Source organism: Pantherophis guttatus, chromosome 3 (genome assembly GCF_059756535.1).
Source record: "Pantherophis guttatus breed Tessera chromosome 3, ASM5975653v1, whole genome shotgun sequence".
Lineage (NCBI taxonomy): Eukaryota > Metazoa > Chordata > Lepidosauria > Squamata > Colubridae > Pantherophis > Pantherophis guttatus.
In genome coordinates, this window is record NC_142065.1 from 85,828,662 (window position 1) to 85,852,142 (window position 23,481).

At 38.7% G+C, this 23,481-nt stretch overlaps 1 protein-coding gene and 1 long non-coding RNA gene across 2 annotated transcripts in view; one reads left to right on the forward strand and one right to left on the reverse strand.

Annotated features, from left to right (window-relative positions):
* LOC148114652 (uncharacterized) overlaps positions 1 to 23,481 on the reverse strand; it is a 63,921-nt gene that overhangs the window by 14,781 nt on the left and 25,659 nt on the right. Inside the window, exon 2 of the long non-coding RNA XR_015733153.1 lies at positions 15,405 to 15,518. This is a non-coding gene — a long non-coding RNA (uncharacterized LOC148114652). The remainder of the gene's footprint in view (positions 1 to 15,404; positions 15,519 to 23,481) is intronic.
* Positions 1 to 23,481, forward strand: part of ALG14 (ALG14 UDP-N-acetylglucosaminyltransferase subunit) — a 41,754-nt gene that overhangs the window by 14,385 nt on the left and 3,888 nt on the right. The gene's annotated exons all lie outside the window — the stretch shown is intronic.

Genomic DNA, 23,481 nt, shown 5'->3' on the forward strand with positions numbered 1-23,481 from the left:
ACCACATTCTTGGCAGACCACCAGGTCCCGTAGGTTTGCAAGCCTTTGGAGGAGAGAAACAAAAAGTCAGTGCTGAGTTGACAACATTTGTCAGAGATGCCTGCCAGGGAATTCAACAATTAAATGTTTAAAATAGGAAGTACCCAGAAAGCCAACAGGCAAACCCAAAATTACATAGCTGCCATGATGGAATTTATGGAGCTTTTCTGGCATTAATCAGCGTAGGCAGAATCATTTTCCTGTTCATGTTTCTGCAATATTGTTAATAAACGACAATGTAGGGTTTTTGGAATGTTTTTAAGGAGTTCCTTGTATAGCTTAACAACTGATCTTGCAAATTCTTGGGTCCTCCCAAACTGCTTTTTTAACTGCAGCTGAGAAACCCTAGGAACCTGAGAAATGTTAGAGGGAGATAATAAATTAAATTTTCCATTGCTTTCACCTTTTAGGAACTGGGAGCAGAAGGCACAGGCCATCAGTTTGAGCTTTGCTGGTGGGCTAAGATAATTATATAAAGATAACTGCTAAAGTAAGCTGTTACACCACCATGTTTGCGTTCCAAGCACAATAGATTAGCAACATTTAATGCTGTAAAGAAGATTGATACGCCTATTCTGTTTTGATTTTTAATTTTAGTTTTAAGCCAAAGCTTTCAATCACATTATGGCTTGGTACAGTATACGAGCCCATCCAACAGTCACCCCAAAATTACCTTTGTATTGCAACATGGTGGCCCAGGTCTTTATATGTAGTTGTTTGTTCTTTCTTATGTCAAGTAACCAGTCAAACAAGAGTGCTAAAGTGATCTACCAAGCTATTTTACTAGTCTGTATTCTCCCTTGCTCCATTCTTAACAGTGGTGGGATTAAAAATTTTTAATTAGCGGTTCTGTGGGCGTGGCTTAGTGGGCGTGGCAGGGCTTGGTGGGCGTGGCAGGGGAAGGATACTGTAAAATCTCCATTCCCACCACATTCCAGGGGAAGGATACTATAAAATCTCCATTCCCTTCCCACTCCAGGGGAAGGTTACTGCAAAAATCCCCATTTCCTCCTGATCAGCTGGGACTCGGGAGGCAGAGAATGGGGGCAGGACCAGTCAGAGATGGTATTTACCAGTTCTCCGAACTACTCAAAATTTCTTCTACCGGTTCTCCAGAACTGGTTAGAACCTGCTGAAACCCACCTCTGATTCTTAACCATTTGTAATTTAATAGAAGGAGGAATAAAGGAAAGGTGGAGATCTTTTGAGAGCTGTATGCAACGAAATTTCATTTTAATGTATGCCGATTAGCATACATTCAAAGTGACAATAAAGTTATTCTAAATTCTAAGTCTAAGAAAGAAGATAAGGAAAAAACAAACATTTCTGTTTTGCTGCCTGATGATCAAGAGACCAATCATTTTCAAATTATTAAATAATAGGCCCAATTTATAAAACCCCAAATTTAAAATCCCATTAAAACCAATTAAAATCTTTATATTGATAGCCCAGCCTGGCGGAACAACATGGTTTTGAGGGCACAGCGAAATACACGGAGATCAGAGATTTTATGAATTTCTGGGGGCAGTTCATTCCAAAGGGCAGGGGCTCCCACAGAGAAGGCCCTCCCCCTGGGTGTCGCCAGCCGACATAATTTGGCCGATGGCACCCTGTGGAGACCCTCTCTGTGGGAGCGAACCTGCCAGTGGGAGGCTACTGGTGGCAGAAGGCGGTCTCAAAGGTATCCAGGTCCAAAGCCATGGAGCGCTTTAAAGGTGGTAACCAACACCTTGAATCGCACCCGGAAGACCACTGGGAGCCAGTGCAGCTCGCGCAGGAGGGGTGTCACATGGGCACAATGAGTTGCGGTAATTGGGATCTATTTTGGCACAGAAGATAGATCTCAGGAGGTTTTTTATTTTGATTTTTAAAAAAATCCTACAAAAATCTCATCAGAATTATACCGGAAATAAGATTGGATTTACTTTTAAAATTAATTTCCTGGGTAGCCAAAGGTTCTTTTCTCTTCATTTCAGGAGGCACCAGGATGAAATCTCTGTTCCTCAGTGAGGCAGGTGCTGCTATAATTACAAAGGGATTTTTTTAAGCTTAAAAAGATTTTTAAAATCCCCCCCAGCCACTTTATAAATGTTAGAAAAGAAATGCCATCTCCATCTGTTCCTGCCATATTTTGTTTCCTGGGAAGGGCAAATGCTAGCTAGGTGTATTTCATTTTGACTTAAGCGTTCATCCTGCCATGGATGTGCTAGCAGCAAACATCCCAGTTCTCATCAGACATGATTTGGCGTAGAATTATTTTTAAATTCTTTTCTGGAGCCAGACATAGGCTCCAGAGAGTGAAGCAAGAAGTGGAAGAACCAGTGCTGTACGAAAGATTGTATGCTTAAAATTTTGGCTGTCTAGGTGCTTTGATGACATTTTTAATCATCTCAAGGGATCAGTTCTACTTCTTCTCTGTTTTCTTTTGTCTAATTCTTCCTGTTCCATTGCTATGCCTGAGTAACAAGTTAGGCATGCATGGTGAGAGACAGAAATGGCCCAGAAGCCAGGATGATGGTGATATGATGATGATGATGATGATGATGATGATGATGATGATGATGATATAATCCTTATACTTAACATTTAACATATTTTAAAAGGATCCTAAATATTGAAACAACGATGTTATGACAGCTTTGGCAGCTAGGCCAAACTGTAATTCCCACAAATGAGTAGACACAGTTGGATTCAGTGACACTGTCAGAGGAAAAGATACTTGGCTCTAGGCCTCAACATAGGTTTGTAATTTAGGCAAAAATTTAACTTTAGGGCTTTTTATCTGTTAGTCTTTGTGTGCTTAATTTTTTAAAATAATTTTAAAGAAATTCCTTCCATTTAGGAAATGCCTTTTTCCCCACGTACACAGAGATCTCATGTCCTTTTTTCTTTAAAAGAGCTTTTTATTATTATTATTTTTTAATATTGTTTTTATTTAAACCATTTTCTTCACTTTACATCACAATATCCATCTTTACAACACTCCTGTACCGGTATACGTTCATATTATATATGCTATTATAAATACAATAACTAACACATGTGTATGTTTGGCACCCAATTTGCTAAAATACAAGAAAAAGTGATGTATTTGATTCTAATTTTCAGAGTTTCTCTTAGAAAAGTTTCAAACTTTCTCAAAACTTTCTCTTCAGAGCTTTCCCACCTCATGTATCAGAAAAAGTGTGTTAACACCTTTTCAGAATAACACAATTATGTTTTTTAATCAAATGGGTTAGTCTGAAAAGGTGCTATCAGATTCCTTCCAATTTTTGGCTACTATAGACTAACACACTTTCCTCCTACAATATCTGCCTTCAGTAAGTGAAAGCGTAATAAAGTAAGAATTACATTTTGTCCTCTAAACTTTCATAGGTTTCAAGCTTGTTTACAACCAGATGGGTAGAAATAGCCAGCTGACTTCAGTCTGACAGCAATGACAATGATCAAGGATACAGCCAAGTCATTCAGGCCACATGATTACTATATATTTTAAAAACACCAGTTTAGGTATTATAAAATGGAAAGTTGAGGGAGGCATCCCCATATTTTTATATCCTGCTTTTGGAGGTAAGTAAGCTACATGCCAAATTCATGTGCTTACAATCACTGTCACAGCTACATTTTGTTACAGAAACACTCAAGACAGCAGAACTATATTAAAAGAGGTCTTTATTTCACTTAGCTAAGACTTTCCATTCTCTCTCCAGCTTTCAAAATGTCTTAAGTTCATGGCACTTCAGTAGCGTGCTAGAACAGATAATGTGGCATTGTTCCTTTCTGTTACATTAGACGGTCCTTTCTTTTTAGTGGTAGGGTAAATCCAGTATGCTAAATTATATTCCAATATATTTTCACATTCTTGTGTCACATTTCTATTTTTTTTTCACATAGATACCTTAGATAGGTTGATTTTTTTTTTCAATTGAAAAGGCACAAATAGCAATTGCACTTAGACTTATATACCGTTTCACAGTGCTTTACAGCCCTCTCTGAGCGGTTTTTACAGAGTCAACATGTTGTCCCCAACAGTCTGGGGCCTCATTTTACCGACCTCAGAAGGATGGAAGGCTGAGTCAACCTTAAGCCAGTGAGGATCGAACTGCGGAACTGCTGACATCCAGCAGTCAATCGAAGTAGCCTGGAGTACTGCATTCTAACCACTGCACCACCACAGCTCTTGATTATATTTATTAGAGGGAATGGCTTGTGTGAGACTCTTCCCAGAACATCTGGACAATACTTAAATTTTATACTTCTTTTTCTAGATGGGGCAGGGGCAAGTTGTGCTTTTTTTGAGAATACAGATTTGATATGTACAGTCAAATAATTTTGCATTAATAAATCTTGTAACTACCGTAATTTTAATCATATTTTTATCTAATGTATAGGTTTTTTCTGACATACTTGATTTTTTCCCCCTTAACAGAAAAAAAATATCTACTTTTATTAACACGCAACATTTTGGCAGTAGTAGCCCAAGACGTAAAGGAAAGTCATCTGCCATTTCCTCCTGTTACTTCTCCCTTTGACCTTTGGCAGACCCATCACTATTATGCCTGGGTCAGGCCAGCCAGCTGATTTCCTATCATATCATTGGAGAATATCCTCAAAATAACTCATTGTGAGGTTGCTGTAGTCTGCACAAAGTGTATTGCAACCTTCTAATGATTGTTGCTCTTACATTCTTCTCACAGTGACATATATTGTGTGATCCGCTATGGTAGCAAGCCACTCAGGAGTTTTCCACTTTTTAGGAACAAAAGCATCTGTTCCAGATGTCTTCAGGAGCTTAACAATTTGAGTTTGGGCTGGAATCCAACACCTGATTTCTTCCATTGCCTGAAATTGGGAGTCTATTAAATTGATTGCCACTATAGAATAGAGAATAGAATAGAATTCTTTATTGGCCAAGTGTGATTAGATACACAAGGAAATTGTCTTTGGTGCATATGCTCTCTGTGTACATAAAAAGACAAGACACACTCGTCAAGAATCACAAGGCACAACACCCAGTGACAGTCATATGGTACAATAAGCAATCATACTAGGAAACCATTAATATAAATCACAAAGATACAAGCAACAAAGTTACAGTCATGCAGTCACAAGTGGGAGGAGATGGACAACAGGAACGATGAGAAGACCAATAGCAATAGTTATGCAGCCTAATGTGAATAGTTTGACAGTGTTGAGGGAATTATTTGTTTGGCAGAGTGATGGCGTTCAGGAAAAAAACTGTTCTTGTATCTAGTTGTCTTGGTGTACAGTGCTTTATAGCGTCGTTTTGAGGGTAGGAGTTGAAACAATTTATGTCCAGGGTGTGAGGGGTTTGTCAATATTTTCACGGCCCTCTTTTTGACTCATGCAGTATACAGGTCCTCAATGGGAGGCAGGTTGGTAGTAATTGTTTTATCTGCAATTCTAATTATCTTCTGAAGTCTGTGTCTGTCTTGTTGGGTTGCAGAACCAAACCAGACAGTTATAGAGGTGCAGGTGACAGACACTCTACTATGAGACAATGGCATATAACAAAATGAGAAATAACTACGTGGGAGCTTCATTCCACTTAATTATAGAAATGAACCTGTTTTTCTAAGCAACCTTTGTCCATTGAATTGCATAGTTCAGAAAGTAAAGGCAATTACCAGGAATACAGTTGTATTTGGGTTTCCATATTGGCTTGAGAAACACAGATTAAATAAGACTGCATTAAAATGCTAATTGAATACATTCCTAATATCTAAAGATATTACACAAAACCTGGACAAAGTCTTATCTATCAAGTATGGAAAAATACACATCCCAGGATCCTTTGTAGAGTTAGGAAATTATGGCTAAATCAGTGTAGGTTCTTGGTTAGGTCAAAAACCTGGCAAGAACTGACATAGCATGATACTTTCAGCAAAGATGTCAGCCAGCATAAGAAGCTTGGTTTCTTCACATAGAAATTCCTTCAAATGTACTGGACATGTTTGTGGCAATAATAAGATATTTCCCTCTTTTTTAATTATGTAAATTTTAATCAGTTTTTAAATGATTGGGGTGTTTTAATCTGTCTGGGCCAAATTGTTTAATTCGATTTTATTCTGTTTTTAAATTTTGTATTTATGTATTTTTACTGTTTTGGCTGTTCACCGCCCTGAGTCCTTTGGGAGTAGGGCGGTATATAAATCAAATAAAGATAAAGATAAAGAAAGAAGAAGATATGGGTAATTTTGACAAAATGTTTCTGTAGACCAGTGGTCTCCAACCTTGGCAACGTTAAGACTTGTGGACTTCAACTCCCAGAGTTCCTCAGCCAGCTGGCTGAGGAATTCTGGGAGTTGAAGTCCACAAGTCTTAACCTTGCCAAGGTTGGAGACCTCTGCTGTAGACTAAAGGAAACGGTGAAGAATTTCATTAATTATGTTTAGTGGATCTATATTCCACTTATCTGCCAATAAATGATTCTCAAATCCTTTAGTGTAAAAATGAAATCGGTATAATAAACATAAGGCATAATTAAAACCCCAGTGGTAAAACTTACCCTCTGTTATGTAGGCAAAGCCTTCTATAGCAACTTAAATAAAGCATTTTTATTTTTTTTTTGCCTGCTGATAAAAGGATCACAGTGGAAGCTACTATTTTACATTCTCTTATCGGGGAATTTGGGAACCAATGTTGAGCATTACTTAGAGCTACAGGTGGGTTTCTGTAAAAGCTTCCACTCCTTTCTTCTCTACTCACACACACTGGCAGCCTGCTCTAATGAATCTTGTAATCCCAGCAAATTAGGAAGTTAAAATTCCGTTGGTGGATGAACACAGTCAGCTACAATTCCCATTTTAAATGAGCATAATGTAAAGGAGTTAAAATGTCCCATTGAAATCAGTGAAATGTCAATATATTTCATCATCTTTGTTGAATTAAAATAAATTAGATAACCTGCACTAATTTGCAATATTAAAACATGCAATACTGTACAATAATACAATAAAAACCTAGATGAAGAATACAACAGCTAATGCAGAAAACTATAAATACTGAGTCACTCACTTTGTCCTGGAGAAAAATCTGTCTATGAGGTCATTAAGATTTAGCTCTGACTTGGTAGCAGATAATCACAAGTCATCCATCCATCCATCCATCCATCTATCTATCTGTCTATCTACCGTGTTTCCCCGAAAATACGACCCTGTCTTATATTTTTTTTGAATCCCGAAATAAGCGCTTGGCCTTATTTTCGGGGAGGTCTTATTATTTTGGGGCATGTGGAGTAAGACGGGGCTCCTCTTGCTGTTTTATTTTTATTTTATTTATTTATTTATTAGATTTTTATACCGCCCCCTCTCCCGAAGGACTCGGGGCGGTGAACAGCCAAAGTTAAAAACATACAATATAAACAATTAAAATACGTTTAAAACAGAATTAAATCTAAAATGGCTCCCCAATTTAAAATGCCTTACCCATACCCCTATAAAAAGACGAATTTAAAATTTAAAAAATTTAAAATTTCCACATTTAAAAAGGGGGAAGATTTAGGCCAGGCCAGCTTGATAAAATAGAAAAGTCTTAAGCGCGCGGCGGAAGGTGCGCAGATCTGGGATCCTACGTATCTCCGGGGGGAGCTCGTTCCAAATCTCGTTTTACCTGATTTCCAGCTCTGTCTCCCTAACCCTAACCAGAGGAAATGGCAGAGGAAATGTGTTTAAATATTTTTGGGGAGGGCTTATTTTCGGAGGAGAGCTTATTATCAGGGGATGTCTTATTTTCGGGGAAACACGGTATCTATGATAAAGGTCAGATATTTAATGTTGAAAGACACCACCAGTCATTCTTATATCTTATTTAGTTTATTAGTAATAATAATTATATAGTGTTTCTATTTTGGCAGGGGCCAGGATTGAATTTTTATTTGACTATATTTTAATGCTGAACTTCTTCTGAACCATTTAACCCAGTGCTACCATTTCAGCCACCCCTGTAGCAAACACAAACATGACTAACTGCAGTTAATCTGTGTGTGGCTTTGGCTCATTACCTCCCAGTACTTCCCTGCTGTCCCATGCTGTTTCAACTGGTTTTGTACAGGGCTCTCCTGAAGTACAGCGAAGGGAAGGCAATGATACGATCTCCAGAATTCAGAAAGTACACAGTGTGGCTAACAATTTTCTAAGCAAGGATATCTGATCATGTAAGAGAGAGCTGTGTGTTCTTTGTTTTGTCAATAATGGAGAGTGCATTCTTCTGAATGTTTGCTTTGGAAATATTTAGGTTTCCTTTGGCTAGATATTTTTTTAAGGGGAGGAGGGAGCAAGCAATATTGAATTTCTCTTAAGCGTGGTCATAGTGCAGCCAGCAACTGTGAATTGATTAGCCAAAAAAGCAGGGAGATAACAGTATAGTAGTAACGTATCTTTCTCTCTCCACAGTGCTCCCTTGGGGTCTGGGACACTGCATTCTGCCTAGTATTCTGAGGTGTGACAGAAAGGAAGATTCCTCTTACAATTGCTAAAATCCAACCAGTCTCTCCTCTTAGGCTTGTACCAAGTTCCTCTCCTCGTCCCTTCAGCGTGAACTTTTAGAGGGGGGTGCTGTGAGTAACATGTTTTTTTGGCTTCAGGTACCTCAGGCTTGGCTGTGGTAATATGCATGACTGAAAAGAAAATCTTAGATTAAAACGGCCCTTAATTTGATACATTCGACCATACCCAGAGAACATGATCCTTTCTGGCTAAGAGCAAATACAGGGGTCTCCAACCTTGGCAACTTTAAGACTTGTGGACTTCAACTCCCAGAATTCCTCAGCCAGCAAGACAAAGCTGGCTGAGGAATTCTGGGAGTTGAAGTCCACAAGTTGGCCAAGGTTGGAGACCCCTGGTTTAAGACATGTAGATATGTAGACAGCTTGGCTGTCTCAGGAATTCTGGGAGTTGAAGTCCACAGGTTGTAAAAGGGCCACATTTGCCCACCCCTGATGTAGACGGTCCCAGTTTTGGGAAGGGTACAACAAAGCCAAATCTGTCTATGCTTACAGCATGACTGAAGTATTAAAGCTTCCCCATCTGACTTATACTTACATTTGCTCTGACTTACATACAGCTGTTGAGTTTTTCCCTAAACAATCTCAGGAAATCCAGCATCCATCTTGCTTCTCTTTCTGTTATGCCTTAGTTTTGATTGTCTTTCCGAGGATGATATGAATGGATAAACCACATACTAAACAAGGCGTTCCTGATGCCAGAACAATATTCTTAACCTTTGCTCAACATGGGTAGTTATATAACCAGTTGCTTAACAAGCCATTTGGAGTTCTGATGGGCTCAAAATATTATTTATGACTCGTCTTCAATGTTACAACTGCCACGCCACCCCTGTGGTCATGTGATTCCATTTCAGGCACTTTCCCATTTCAGCTCACGTTTATAACTGCTTGCAGTGTGCCCCAGTCATGTGATCGTGTGTTGCCATGGTTTTGTTTTGCTGCTTTCCAGTCCAAAACAACAAAAAACACCCATTGGATAAGCTGGATTCAGGCTTATGACTGTGTGATTTGCTTAAAGACCTCACGATTCACTTAATTGCAGTGATTCACTTAACAACTGTCATAAAAATCAAGCCTGGTCAGTGATTCGACTTATAACCGCAACAACTTACAACCAAAATTCTGCACTCAATTGTGGTTGTAAATTGAAGACCACTTGTCTGTATATTTATGACATCTGCAACATTTATTCAGAACTTTTTCTAAACTATTAATCTGTTCATTAATGCCAATGTAGAAAATGTAACATTAGTTGTGAACTTGCCTTGAACATTGTCACTTTAATAATCTGTATGTTTCCTGTTTGGTATTGTAAGCATTCATATACAGGTAGTCCTTGACTTACAACAGTTCATTTAGTGATCATTCGAAGTTGCAACGGCACTGAAAAAAGTGACTTATGACCATTTTTCATTCTTATGACCATTGCAGCATCCCCATGGTCATGCATCAAAATGCAACTGCAACTGTCATAAATATGAGTAACTAATAAAGAAGAATAGTAGTAGCTCAGGGTTGACATGAGGGGCCCTTGGTGCTCTCTGAGCTTGCTTGTTTTCTTGTGAACCTTTCACTAGCTAGCACTGATGATGTTACCTACTTGGGTAATGAAATGTCTGCAAGAAAATAAGCAAGCTCAAAGAGCACTAAAGACCCTTCACATCAGCCCTGAGCTACAAATATTCTCCTTTATTAGGAATCATATTTATGATGGTTGCAGTGTCCCAGGGTCATGTGATTCCTTTTTATGATCTTTTGATAAGCAAAGTCAATGGGGAAACCAGATCCACTTAATAACCGTGTGACTAACTTAACAACTGCAGTGATTCACTTAACAATTGTGGCAAGAATGATCGTAAAATGGAACAAAATTCACTTAACAAATGTTTTGCTTAGCAACAGAAATTTTGGGGTTATTGTGGTTGTAAATCGAAGACTACCTGTAAAGTTCCCACAGGTGCAACTTTAAGTGATCTTTCATAAAAAAATAATAATAAGAAAATCAATAAAATTGTCCCATAGAAAAGGCAGGATATCTACATAGACCTAATCTTTTTGTTGCTCCTTCAATTACTCTTAAAGTAGTCTATAATTTGGATGCTATTAATATGGGATTACAGTTTGCAGTTGTGAAGAAGTCCTTGAGGAATCTAAACGCTTGAGTTGGCATCTTAGTTTCCTAATCTTCCAGCATTCCAGACTTCCTCTGTATGACCTTTTTCTCGTTTGTTTTTGAAGAGATAAGTTATAATTCTGTGGTTTGGTTCAAACAGTCCTCTATTTCAAGGTAGCTCCAGCTTGTTATACAAAGCACAGAAAGAGTATGGAACAGTAAGCCAAAGAAATTAAAAACATGAAATGAGAAAAAAGGAACAGAAACAGAGTTAAAACTGGTTTATACCAACATCGTTCACTATACCTTTTTGAATTCACTTAAATCATCCTTTACTTCTGTCACGGTTCATTAAACTTCTCTTTTTCATGAACTCATCAACTTCATCCAGTGACAGTTTTGGACTTTCCCTTTCTTTCAATCATTCACTCTTGATATAGCAGGCCGGCCTGGCCTAACCTCTTTTTTAAATTGTTTTTCAATTTTTTAAATTTTAAATTTGTCTTATAAAATTGGGGTTTTTAAATTTTGTTTTCTGGGCCAAATTATTTAATTGTATTTTAATGATTTTTTTTAACATTTGTATTATATGTATTTTATCTTTTGGCTGTTCACCGCCCTGAGTCCTTCGGGAGTAGGGCGGTATATAAATTCAATAAATAATAATAATAATAATAATAATAATAATAATAATAATAATAATAATAATAATAATAATTTCTTTGTACTTTGATTCTAATTTACATTCTGCATGACCAAACCCCCTCAACCTTCTTCCTTCTTATTTTTGTATTCCGTCCACATTTTCTCAGCACTCATTCATTCCTGACCCTATCTCCTTCCTTTGCAATACCCAGTTCTTAAATAGACCATCCCTACCGCATTCAACTACCCTTCTCTCACTTCCACATAACAAAGTAGCAAAAGCACATACCTATCGTTTTTCAGTATCGTGTGTAAAACTTGCTATTGTTCATTCCTGATTTCCTGTGAAATAGCCCATAATCTTAGCATTTGAATGCTTTGTTACATCATGGTGTCTGTAACATTTGGATTCTGATCTAGAACCATAGCATCATCTACATACCAAAAGACATGTATAATACATCACATGTACCAGAAGTAATCCTCGAGTTAAGACCGTAATTGAGCCCGGCAATTACAGTCATAAGTCGTGATGTGGATCACCATGTGACCAGACCTGATTTTATTCCCTTTTCAGAGTGGTTGTTAAGTGGAAACCCCAATCATTAAATGAATGCCATGGTTGTTTAGCAAAGTCATTGTTCTCTATGAGTCAGTTTTTGCTGGAGACTGGAAGTAAACGCCAGTTTCCAGCAAATCCATCATAAATCAGTCACATGCCTGTGGGGTGCTGCAAATGGCCATAAATGTGGGCCATTGACAAGTGCCCCAAATGCAGGCACATGACTACAGAAGGGCCCCAAGATAGGATCTTCAAATAAATAGCTTTTTGGGGTGGGTGGGTGTGTCTGTCATAACTTTGAACTGTTGCTAAGTGATCTGTCATAAAATGAGGATTACCTGTATGCATGCATTTCTCTATACATACAGTAGGCAGCCATTACATAACCTTGTCTTACTTTCTGCTCAACATTGAAGCATTTTGTTGAGACTTGTGGATGTTTTATTTCCATCATATTCTGCTTTTACTGCATTCAGCAGCTGATCTCCAACTGTATTGTCTCACAAAGTTTCCATAATATACAGCCATTCATTTTGCCACATGCTTTCTCTAAATCAAGTGACATACAGTAATGTTTTTTCCCAATTATACAACTCTTAGTAACCGTCTGAAAATAGGAATCTGATGTAAACATCCATATACCCTCCATAAAAGTTGCACTGCAATTCCCAAATTTTGCTCATTGCCATCTTTCGTTCCCTTATAACTAGGATTCTACCAAAGATCATCCCAGGAATACTTAATAAACTGTTTCCTCCTAGGTTTCACCTTCCCCATTAACTGTAAATTGCAGCCTAATCCTAAACATGTTTATTTTGAACTAAATTTCCTTTAAAATACATGGTATTTATTTGTACTGAATTTAGAATTTTAATGCCATCTGGTACCGCAGACGTAACCCTGAAATTTGATCCATTCTTTTTACTTGAGATTACTTTGCTGTAAACCCAATGCTACTCTTACTTGTAATAAGCTTTAATTTCCACAGTAGGACTTGTTTTTCAAGTAAGCATATATGTAATTGAGCTCTGTGTATCAGTCAGGGCAAAAAAATAAAGATTCTTTTCTATTTAATATTTATCTTTCAAAGAAAGAAAGGAAGGGAAGGGAAGGAAGGAAGGAAGGAAGGAAGAAAAGAAAGAAGAAAGAAAGAATTTTTTTTCTGAAGTTATCAAAAAGCAGAAATGTCAACTATTTCTTTGTTCTTCAGAAGATTTGCTTTTAAGGATATGAAATTAAAGGACTTGTTTAAATTTGTAAAACTTTTTTTTTAAAAAAAATAGTCCACAGATGTGCAGGCAAGTTTGCTATTAAAACTATGGATTGATATCCACTGTGATGTTATTTTCCATGTTTGGATTAGAAATGGTTATTTTATATTCATACAAGGAGAAAACCTACTGTTTTATCACAAACAACTAAAAAAAATGCAAACAACTTGTTAAATTCTACCATCTTCCAGGGGAAAGAAAAGAATGTGCAGTCATTAAAAATTAGCAAAGAAACAAAAAATTATTTAAACAGCAACTCCACCCAGAGTACAGTGCAAGCATAATCAAAATTAAGTTTAAAATGATCAACAATTAAAACTGGAGATAAAGCAATTATGTCAGTTATAACATGATACATTTACAGTTATCGTATTAATATCACTTATGCAGAATAGAAGTACCAAGTAGTATTAATATTGATCATCATGGCTGTATTGGCTGAGACAATTGAGAGCCAGTTTGATCTAGTGGTTAAGGTGCCAGGCTAGAAACCAGGAGACAGGGAGTTCTAGTTCTACCTTCAGCATGAAAGCTGGCTGGGTGTCTTTAGGCCAGTCATACTCTCTCTCAGCCCAATTCACCTTGCAGGATTGTTGTGGAAAAAAATAGGAGGAGGAAGGAGCATTAGATATGTTTACTGCCTTAAGTTACTTATAAAAATAATAAGCACAGAATTAAAAAGTATTTCACCTATGGCTTAATGAATTCAGTCTAATTGCCTGGCTTCACTTGGTAATTATTGGTCACTATTTACATGGGATGAGTTCATATACAATACTAGATGAAAATATGATTGGCTAGTTTGTCGCTCAGCCAAAATGCAATGAATAAAAGAGATTAATATATGCTTTCCTCTCTGCAAGCCATTTTGAAAATTTATCTGCTATGGCAAAGCAATCTTCATTTCCTTAAATAGATTATCTTTCCATCAGAAATTTGCTGCTAAAATGCCACCTCTGGGAGTGGGGGGTTTCCACCCTTACACTATTCCACAAATGTAAATGACAAATTTGTTCTTGGAACCCAGAGAAAGAGAGAGTGTAATAAAATTTTGGAGCCAATCAGTGGCCTCTGCCTTATTTGATAGACCCTAAAATTAGGCATCCTCTAGGCCAGGGGTCTCCAACCTTGGCAACTTTAAGACTTGTGGACTTCAACTCCCAGAATTCCTCAGCCAGCAAAGAGAGGGAGTTCTGGGAGTTGAAGTCCACAAGTCTTAAAGGTGCCAAGGTTGGAGACCCCTGCTCTAGGCCGCTTTTTTTTTTGGCCTCCCCTACACGTAAAAATTAAAACAATATTGCCTGGACAGGTTACAGTAAATCTGGTCTAAATGATCAAAATTGGTGAGGGTAGAATTGAGAGGGTATGTCCATAACTCTCCTAATTTCTCATTTTTTTCTCGGGCCTACAAAGTCATTTAGTATCCTGCCTTTATTATTTTTAGAAACAACTCAAGGCGGCGAACATATTTAATACTTCTTCCTCCTCCTGTTTTCTCCACAACAACAACAACCCTGTGTGGTCGGTAGGGCTGAGAGACAGTGACTGGCCCCAAAGCCACCCAGCCGGTTTTCATGGCTAAGGTGGGACTAGAACTCAGAGGCTCCCGGTCTCTAGCCAGGCGCCTTAAACACTAGATCAAACTGGCTCTCCAGTTTGGGACGTGGACAATTAGTAGTCTCACTTTTGCTCTGGGATATCCATGTCCTCCCCACCACTCCACATGTTATCAAGACAGTCTAGGTAGGACATTTGGATTTGTGTAAGATTGTTGATATCCCTAAAGACTTTTCAGAGTGGCTGGTCACACAGTTTGGGAAAAGTCTTCAGTTACCTTAGCATAGCCAACAGCAATGGGTGGTTGCAGCTGTTTGCACACCCTATTTACAATGGAAATAGGATTTGACCAGTAAGCCATGAGCAAAGAGAGATGACTGGTTCTGCTACTTTCAGTTTTTTTAATCCTCTTTAGTGCAAGGATCAGATATTAAATGAACGCTTATTGCTCAACGTAGCTGACGGGTTAGTCATAACACTTGCAGCACAAAGCAGGTTTTTATGAGTCTCATCTTCCTCCCAAGCATCATCGCACTTCCCTGAAAATATAAAAATACCTGTCTGCCTATCTGCTGGGGCATCTTTGCAAGGCTGCTAGAAAAACTCGTTTTTCCGCCTCACCGAAGAGGGTGAGAACTTTTGATTTCTCTAGAGTTGCTAGGATACCCCTTGTTATGATAAATTGATTACCTCGGTGTCACTGGTGTGGTGACAATAGAAGCAGACATCCTGTCCTTCTCCTTGTTCTTGAAGCTGCCAAACTCACCGGGGTTTAGAAGAGGACACAGCAAAACTAGCAGGCAACTGGGAAATGGAGAATATAAGGCAGTGGGGTGTGAATACAGCAGGGTGGACTTGATTTAAATCGAGTTGAGCTCTGGTGGCTCAGCAGACTAATTAACATCCACTTACATCTGCTGCCTGCAATTACTGCAAGTTCAAATCTCACCAGGCTCAAGGTTGACTCAGCCTTCCATCCTTTCTAAGGTAGGTAAAATGAGGACCCAGATTATGGGGGCAATAAGCTGACTTTGTATAAATATACAAAAGTATGAAGGCTATTGCTTAACGCATTGTAAGCTGCCCTGAGTCTCCAGAGAAGGGTGGCATATAAATCAAATTAAAAAAAATATATCACAATTTAAATCATGATTTAAATCACTAGTAAAAAGGCTTGATTTAAATCAACTCAATTTAAATCATAATTTTTAAAGAGCAACTGTCATCTCTGCTACTCCTTTGACCCACTGTTGACTCACCGATAGTCCCAGTGTTGCAGAATATACAGCCTCATGCTACATAACTAAGCTCCATTTCATGCTGAATAAACTGAATTATTTATGTATCTTAAATAGAAAACTTTTACGATAGATTTTTACCCCAAAAGTTTTTTATTAAAATAAATTCGATAAAAATCAAAAAAATCCGATTTAAATCAAAAAAATCAGATTTTTTTTATTTTTTAAAAAAAATCATTGATTTTTATCCACCCTGGAATACAGTAGAGAGACCCAGAGACCAGTTGAGTTATTGGTGCTCAGGCTAGTTGGTATTTTTTTTTATTAGATTTTTGTCCTGCCTTCATTACTTTATAAATTACCCAAGGCGGTGAATATACATATTACTCCTTCCTCCTCCTATTTTTCCCCACAATAACAACCAGGGGTGGTATTCATCAGGTTCTGACCAGTTCTGGAGAAATGGTAGTGGAAATTTTGAGTAGTTCGGAGAACCGGTAAATACCACCTCTGACTGGCCCCGCCCCCATCTATTCTCTGCCTCCCAAGTCCCAGCTGGTTGGGAGGAAATGGGGATTTTGCAGTAACCTTTCCCTGGAGTGGGGAGGGAATGGAGATTTTACAGTATCCTTCCCCTGCCACGTCCACCAAGCCATGCCCACAGAACCGGTAGTAAAAAATTTTGAATCCCACCATTGATTAACAACCCTGTGAGGTGGGTTGGGTGGACAGAGAATGACTGGCCCAAAGTCACCAGCCAGCTGTATAGGATAGGGTGAAGGTATAGGATAGGGGTGAAAGGACAGGTACCACATGCTAATTATTCTGATTTCTAGTCACATCAGAAGTTCAGTGTGACTGAAATGATGAGTTTGGACCCTCCCATCTTATCTTCTGATTTTTCTTAATGAGTTCATTTTTCTTGATGAGTTATTGCATCAACTCACCGGTGCAAGAATGTCTGTCTCACATCCAGCAATTTTGTGCATTGTCTTATTACAGTCTGTACGTTCTGGTTTTTGTTTTTTTTTTAAAGATCTTGTTGTGGGCGGTTTGGCTTCCACCCAACCACAGGTGTGTTATAGATACAGCACTTCTCTCAACATAGTATTGTGTCTAGCCAAAGTGGCCTACGGTCACTGACAGCATCTATCTAGAGCTTTATGCTGATAAAAAAAGAGCTTTGGGGCTCTGGAGGTGCAACTAAAGCACAGGTTTGTTAAAACATCCAGGGTTTTTGCCAGGAATGCACAGCTGCCTTGTTAGTCCAGAACAAGATGCATTTCCAGACAGGCGTGACACACATTTCCCTATGCACTCCAAAGCACCCCCCACCTTTCAAATTTGCATTTATATTCCGTTTGCATATCCCTACAATACTTTATGTTTACGTTCAATATTTCTCAAGAACAATTTTAATTAACAGGGCAAAAACACACACATATACACATACCAGAACATCTTCATAGAGCCAGTTTGGTCTAGTGGTTAAGGCACCAGGCTAGAAAGCAGGAGACCAGGAGTTCTAGTCCCGCCTTAGCTATGAAAGCCAGCTACGTGATCTTGGGCCAGTCTCTCTCTCTCTCTCTCTCTCTCTCTCTCTCTCTCTCTCTCTCTCTCTCTCTCTCTCTCTCTCTGCCTCTCAGCTCAATTCGCCTCACAAGGCTGTTGTTATGAGGAAAATAGGAGGAGGAAGATAGGTTGGATATGTTCGCTGCCTTAACTGATTTGTAAAAATAGCAAGGGTGGGATTCAAATAAATAAATAAAATTGAGAGCTACTGAGGATTCTGAGCACAGCCAAAATATCAAAAGCAGGAAACAACTCAGTGGAAAGTCGCAGACAATGAAACATTCTCTACCGAAAATATTAGATCTATGTTTATTAACTGGGGATTAGGGCCAGTGGTGATTTTGCTTTTACACTTAGATACTTGATTCTTGCCTTTGTGTTGATTTAAATGCATGCTATATAGCATATTTAAATGTACAGCTTAAATGCTGCTTAATACAACTTGAGCTGCTATAATGGGCTTTTAGAAAATATCAAAACAAACACAGAAACACATAACAAGCAATCCCCTTTCCTGAAGTCTGAGAAAAGTTTGGCCAGACTTGTATAAATATCCTAAGACCCACTGAAGCTGGACATGCATAACTAATAGCAGAACTACATTTTAAGCAACCTAGCTGCATACACACCCAGCATTGTAGTTATTTTGCCACAGATTCCTTTTTGGGAGGGGAAAAAAAAAAAAACCTTGTAAATTGAGCTGTGTCCTGTAGGCAAAGAGGGAATACAGAGATGTTTGTTAGGTGCCTTTGTGACACGCTGCCAGAATTCAGGCAATTAGTTGGCTACAAAGAGGCTCTGGCACAGAATGTGGAAATAGATTGTTGCGCTACCAGGATTTTGCTCACAAAGACCAGCCTCTCTAATAGGTCTCTGCTCCAATGAAGACCTCAAGGCTTCCTTCAGCAAAATGGCAGGGCATTCAAGACAAGTCTTTGCTGGAAGGATTTGGGAACAATGTCATTTTCCTGTTTCATTTCACTTCGGAACATCTAGAGATCTTCAATTTGTAATTAAAACACACTGGATTTTTTTTTCATCACCATGATGTGTCTGAAAACTGATGTTTTCCTCCACGTTTAGCCTATTTGGCTGACATTTAATCCCTGCGAGGCTGGAAGCTCTGTTTTTTTCACTGGAACCAGTAAATGTCAGTTGAATACATTTGCTATATTCTGTAGACTGAAGCCGCTTTCATCTGGAGAGTGTTGAAGTTCATAATCTGCCATGGTTGGGGGCAAGGAATGAGGAAAAAAAAAAGATTTTTGGTACTTTTCTCCAGCCTTCCAGGCAAGGATTAATATGTTGTACATTAAAGAGCTGTTTTGTCTCTTGGTTTTTAGGAAGCACATTAGATGTTCATTTATTTGTACAAAATTCTGCTCTATCTTAAGGAGGTTGCGTAATTAATTATTTTGGAGTTTTAGATGGCTCAACTCTTGTGCATGTTTTTTCTCAGATAAGTTCCCTGTATTCACCAAGGCTTACCCCCCTAACGTTTTGGATTGCAATTTTAAATGTTCACACCTGTGGTCTATGCTGTGAATCACCAAGAATATAGGGCTTCAAGAGAAGACATGTGGATGATGTGTAATGCTCTGTGTGTAGATGTTTTTACAATTTGTACATCCTCCTTGCACCCTTAGTCACCAACATGTGCCTTAAAATGCTTTTTAGGAAATCAGGATCTGAAATTCAGAATTAGGATCTGGATATAGTCAATGTTGTTACCAAAAGTCAAGCTGAGTATATAGAAGTTTTATTAAAAATAGGAATGTTGCCTGGTGAATTTAATTAGTTTAAATTTGCATCAATCTTCAGACTAGTCCTTCTGAAGATCAAAGGGTATTCTTTTGTATTTATATACTCCCTGGACTTGTCACTACAGGTGAGTGTTACAAGAAAGATTCCTTTTTCGTGTGAGAGAATACGTTTTCCCAGGTAGCCCTTCCACCTGCAATTTCTACATCTATGTTTACAGTGTGTTGCTTTATTACTTGGGGTGCCTTCTTGGTCTATTTAAAAGATTTTCAGCTTTGAAAAGAAGAAAATACTAGTCATTTGGAAAAATATTTGGACAAGGTGAGAGCCTTGGTGGCGCAGCAGACTAAAGTGCTGTTAAGTAGCACCAGCTGCCTGCAATTACTGCAAGTTCAAATCTCACCAGCCTCAAGGTTGACCAGCCTTCCATCCTTTCAAGGTAGGTAAAATTAGGACCCGGATTGTGGGGGCAATAAGCTGACTTTGTATAAAAAAGAACACCACCTAGGAGGGGCTGAAAGCCCTACTAAGCAGGTTTATACAAAAGTATGAAGGCTATTGCTTAACGCATTGTAAGCCGCCCTGAGTCTCCGGCGTATAAATCGAACCAATAAATAAATAAGGTCCTAGAAAGCGGCAGTGGATTTTTTCGGATATGAATTGCTTGAGCCGCTATTTTTCTGTATATATTTTTTTGCTTACATGCTGGCGACCAAAGATGAGGTAAGAATAGTTGGTATACTTGCAGAGCAAGATCTGTCTCCTATTTTGTGAGATTCAGTCCAGGTGTAGCCAGTTTCTGTTTCTTAGGATAGATTGTGAAAGTCATTCGGTAGTAAGTTATATTTAGGAGAAAATGTAATATAGAAAGGGTAAATAGCACAAAGAATTCTGAGATAATGCTGTGTTGAGTTAAAAATAATTCTCAGCTGAGCCTACAGAATAATAATTAATACTGTAGAATTCAAGAACTGTTCCCATTTATTTCCATTAGAGACTGTTATACAAGAGGAAGGTAGACTTAAACCAGACCACTGCTGTTTTTCTTTCTAGCTATTTATCTCCCCCATGACCTATGAATGTAATTTTCTAAGGCCAAATTATAACAAATTCATGGATGACTCATGCGAACCACATTCTCAATTTCTCTTCTTCCCACAGAAATCTTGGATGGTCCCAATGCACCCTATGCTTTCCCTTGCTTTTGTCTGAAAACATTGTTTTTCAGGAGAGAAGTATTAGATTGTGGTGGGGGAAAAAAACCCAGGCATCTGGGAATATTTTTTCCTGACTAAAAAGGATATATTAAAAGGCATAAGCTTTTTGTGAGCTGCATTATCGGATGAAAAAAAACTGCGGCTTATAAAAACTTATGCCTTTCAATACAGTTTGTTACTTTATGTCAGCAAGCAACCAAATCAACTCGTGAAAGGTCCAAGTCAGCAACTTTATTGTGTTCTGCCTAAATTACAAGAATCTTCCCAGGCTGTTTGCCTTCCCTTGGGAACAACAAAAAAAAAAGGTTACGCTTCTCATAGCTGCGCAAGGACTCAAGGCTAGTTCCCTGCTTGACTTCTCCTCCCTGCCTGGCTGGAAGTTTCACAACAGTTGGAAAAGGAGCTGCCAGACTCCTCCTGAGGTTCTGTTTTTCCTAATATTTTTTTCAGAAATTCACACTCGTTAGGCTCTTATTATGGGATACATTCTTCTTGTGTGTAAAAATTTTTAGGAAGGCCTAGTTTTTTTTTTAAAGCGGGGAAACATGTCATCCATCAAATCTTCAGAATATATGAGAGAACCCCAATTGCATATTAAGAGAAGTGGATCTAGGAGCAGACGTCACATTCCATTTTAATCTGTTCACCCCCTCTTCCCCCCAAAAACTCTTCATTGAGTACATAATAACTTTGACCATCTGCCATGAAATCATGCAGTGTGATTAGAAAAGATTGGCTGCAGCCAGGTTGTTTATCTTTCTATAGCACTTAATAGTGATTTTCTTAGTTTTATTGCGTGCCCCTTACCCACTTCTCTTTTTCCACATACAGTACCTTCCTCCTTTCAGCTAAGTTCACAATGTCTTTCTTTCTATAAAAGAAAGAATTGGATTTCTTTGCCTATCCCAAATTCCTTAGTATATCACTTTATGTTTCTTTCGGTAAAGAAGGGCAGCTTCCTTTTAAATCTTTCTTTTATGGGGGTGTATAAAAGTACTCAATTTCCAACCACAGTTGGGAATCAGAATTTAATTGCTTGCTAAGCAAGAAGGTTGTTAAGCAATTTTATGCTTGATTTTATTATTTTGGGGGCATGGTTTCTAAGTGAATTACTGCAATTGTTAAGAGAATCGGCTTCCTCCATTGACTTTGCTTGTCAGAAAGAGGCTGGGAAGGTTGCAAATGGCGATTACATGGCCCCAGGAGGCTGCAACCATCATAAATACAGGCCAGTTGCCAAGCACCCAAATTTTAATCATATCATTGGGATACTGTAACAGTTGTAAGTGCGAGGAATGGTAACTTTTTTCAGTGCGGTTGTAACTCTGAACTGTCGCTAAATTAATGGTTGCAAGTTGAGGACTTCCTGTACTCAGAAACTATTCATCAGGGATCAGGATGCAACTAAGATCTTTTAATTAAAGGGGATTTAAACACAACATGTCCTAGAGCAGGAGTGTCAAACTGGCATCCTGCTGGCCAGATGCGTCACGCACAGGCTACGCCCTCCCCAGCTCCGCAAATGGGAAAAATGTCGCAAAACGTCACGTGAGGGCAATGTGACGCGGCGAGCTTGTCCTACAGTAAATATGGATCACAGAAATGGCAACCACATATACCTCAGAAAGGAGATTTGAATCTACTGAGGGAGAAGACAACCATCGCATGAAAAACATTAGTGGAGAGCTCAGCGGGTGGGAAAGAGCAATAAAAGGAGAGGTAACATTCATTGGAGAACTATTTATTGGGGGAAATGGCATTGAAAGGAAGTACTATTAAGGGGACAATACCATGAAAATATGAAAACATTCACAAAGCACTCAGTAGGGGAACTAACAGTCAGTGGGAAATACCATTGAAAGGAAACGCAGCTTTCATTGGGAAATAGCATTTAAAACAATAAGCAGTATTGAGGGATGGAAATGAACAGCCCTGGGGGGGGGGGAACAGTGGAACAGCCTGTACGGTGCACTTTTAATAGGAAGAGAGTCCAATGCATGTTCTGTATTGTGGTAGAGAGGGAAGGAGAAAGCCAAGTGTGATTTTTGGAGAAGCCAGAGAAAGGAGAGGTACAAATGTCTTAAATGTGGGGGGTTGGGAGTTCAGAAGAAAGAGGAGGGAGGGGAAAAATGGGGACCGAGGACCTTGTAACAGATCGGGGTAGTGGAAGAAGACAACCATAAGTAAGGGCAGATAGTTAATTAGTCAATTAGAAAGGAAGGAAGGAAGGAAGGAAGCAAAAAGACAGGTGTTCCTTTTGTGGTGCAAAGAGTTTGAGAATTAGTGATGAACATGGCCTCCAGACTTTTGCAAGAAGAGGAGAAGGAGGTCTTTAGAGTACTTATCTCTTTGTCTGAGTCAACTTAGTACTCTCCTTGCCTTCCTGAATTCACAGGATCTATGAGTTTGGATTAATTCGGGGAGTAGATATTGGTACGTTGCTCCTTTGTCTAATCTGGATCCAACTGATGAGACAAAAATCAGCTACTTCTTCCAGGCTGTGAAGCCCAATTAAGCTGCATCTGCCCTAGGAAGGTTGTACTTCTGAAGTATAAGGAAGGATAGGAAGGAGGTAATCATGGCGGGAGGACTTAAATGACCATCTTGAAGATGAAACTGCTTATCCAACTCATTGGGAAATCAGAACAGGCCTCTGCCCATAGTGACCAGCCTCAGGTCCAGGCAATTAAGGAGTGTGAGCCTCAGGCTGCTCAGAGAGTTCCCTGGAATAAATGAAGTTTGCAAGGAGGAAATAAACTCAAGACCTTGCCTCCCAGTTTCTACATTTATCTCAAGTAACTTCAACAAAAGAGCTAGTTTCTCTTTTGTCCAAAAAGTTGGATTTTTTAAAACTGCATTTCCCAATGTGAGTTATTCAGAAGGGCAGTGAATCATCTCCTTGCTTAAGCCAAAGTACATAAAAGGCATCCCGGTTCTGATTGGCTGACAAATTTGTTTTGGCCTGCTTATTCAAGATGA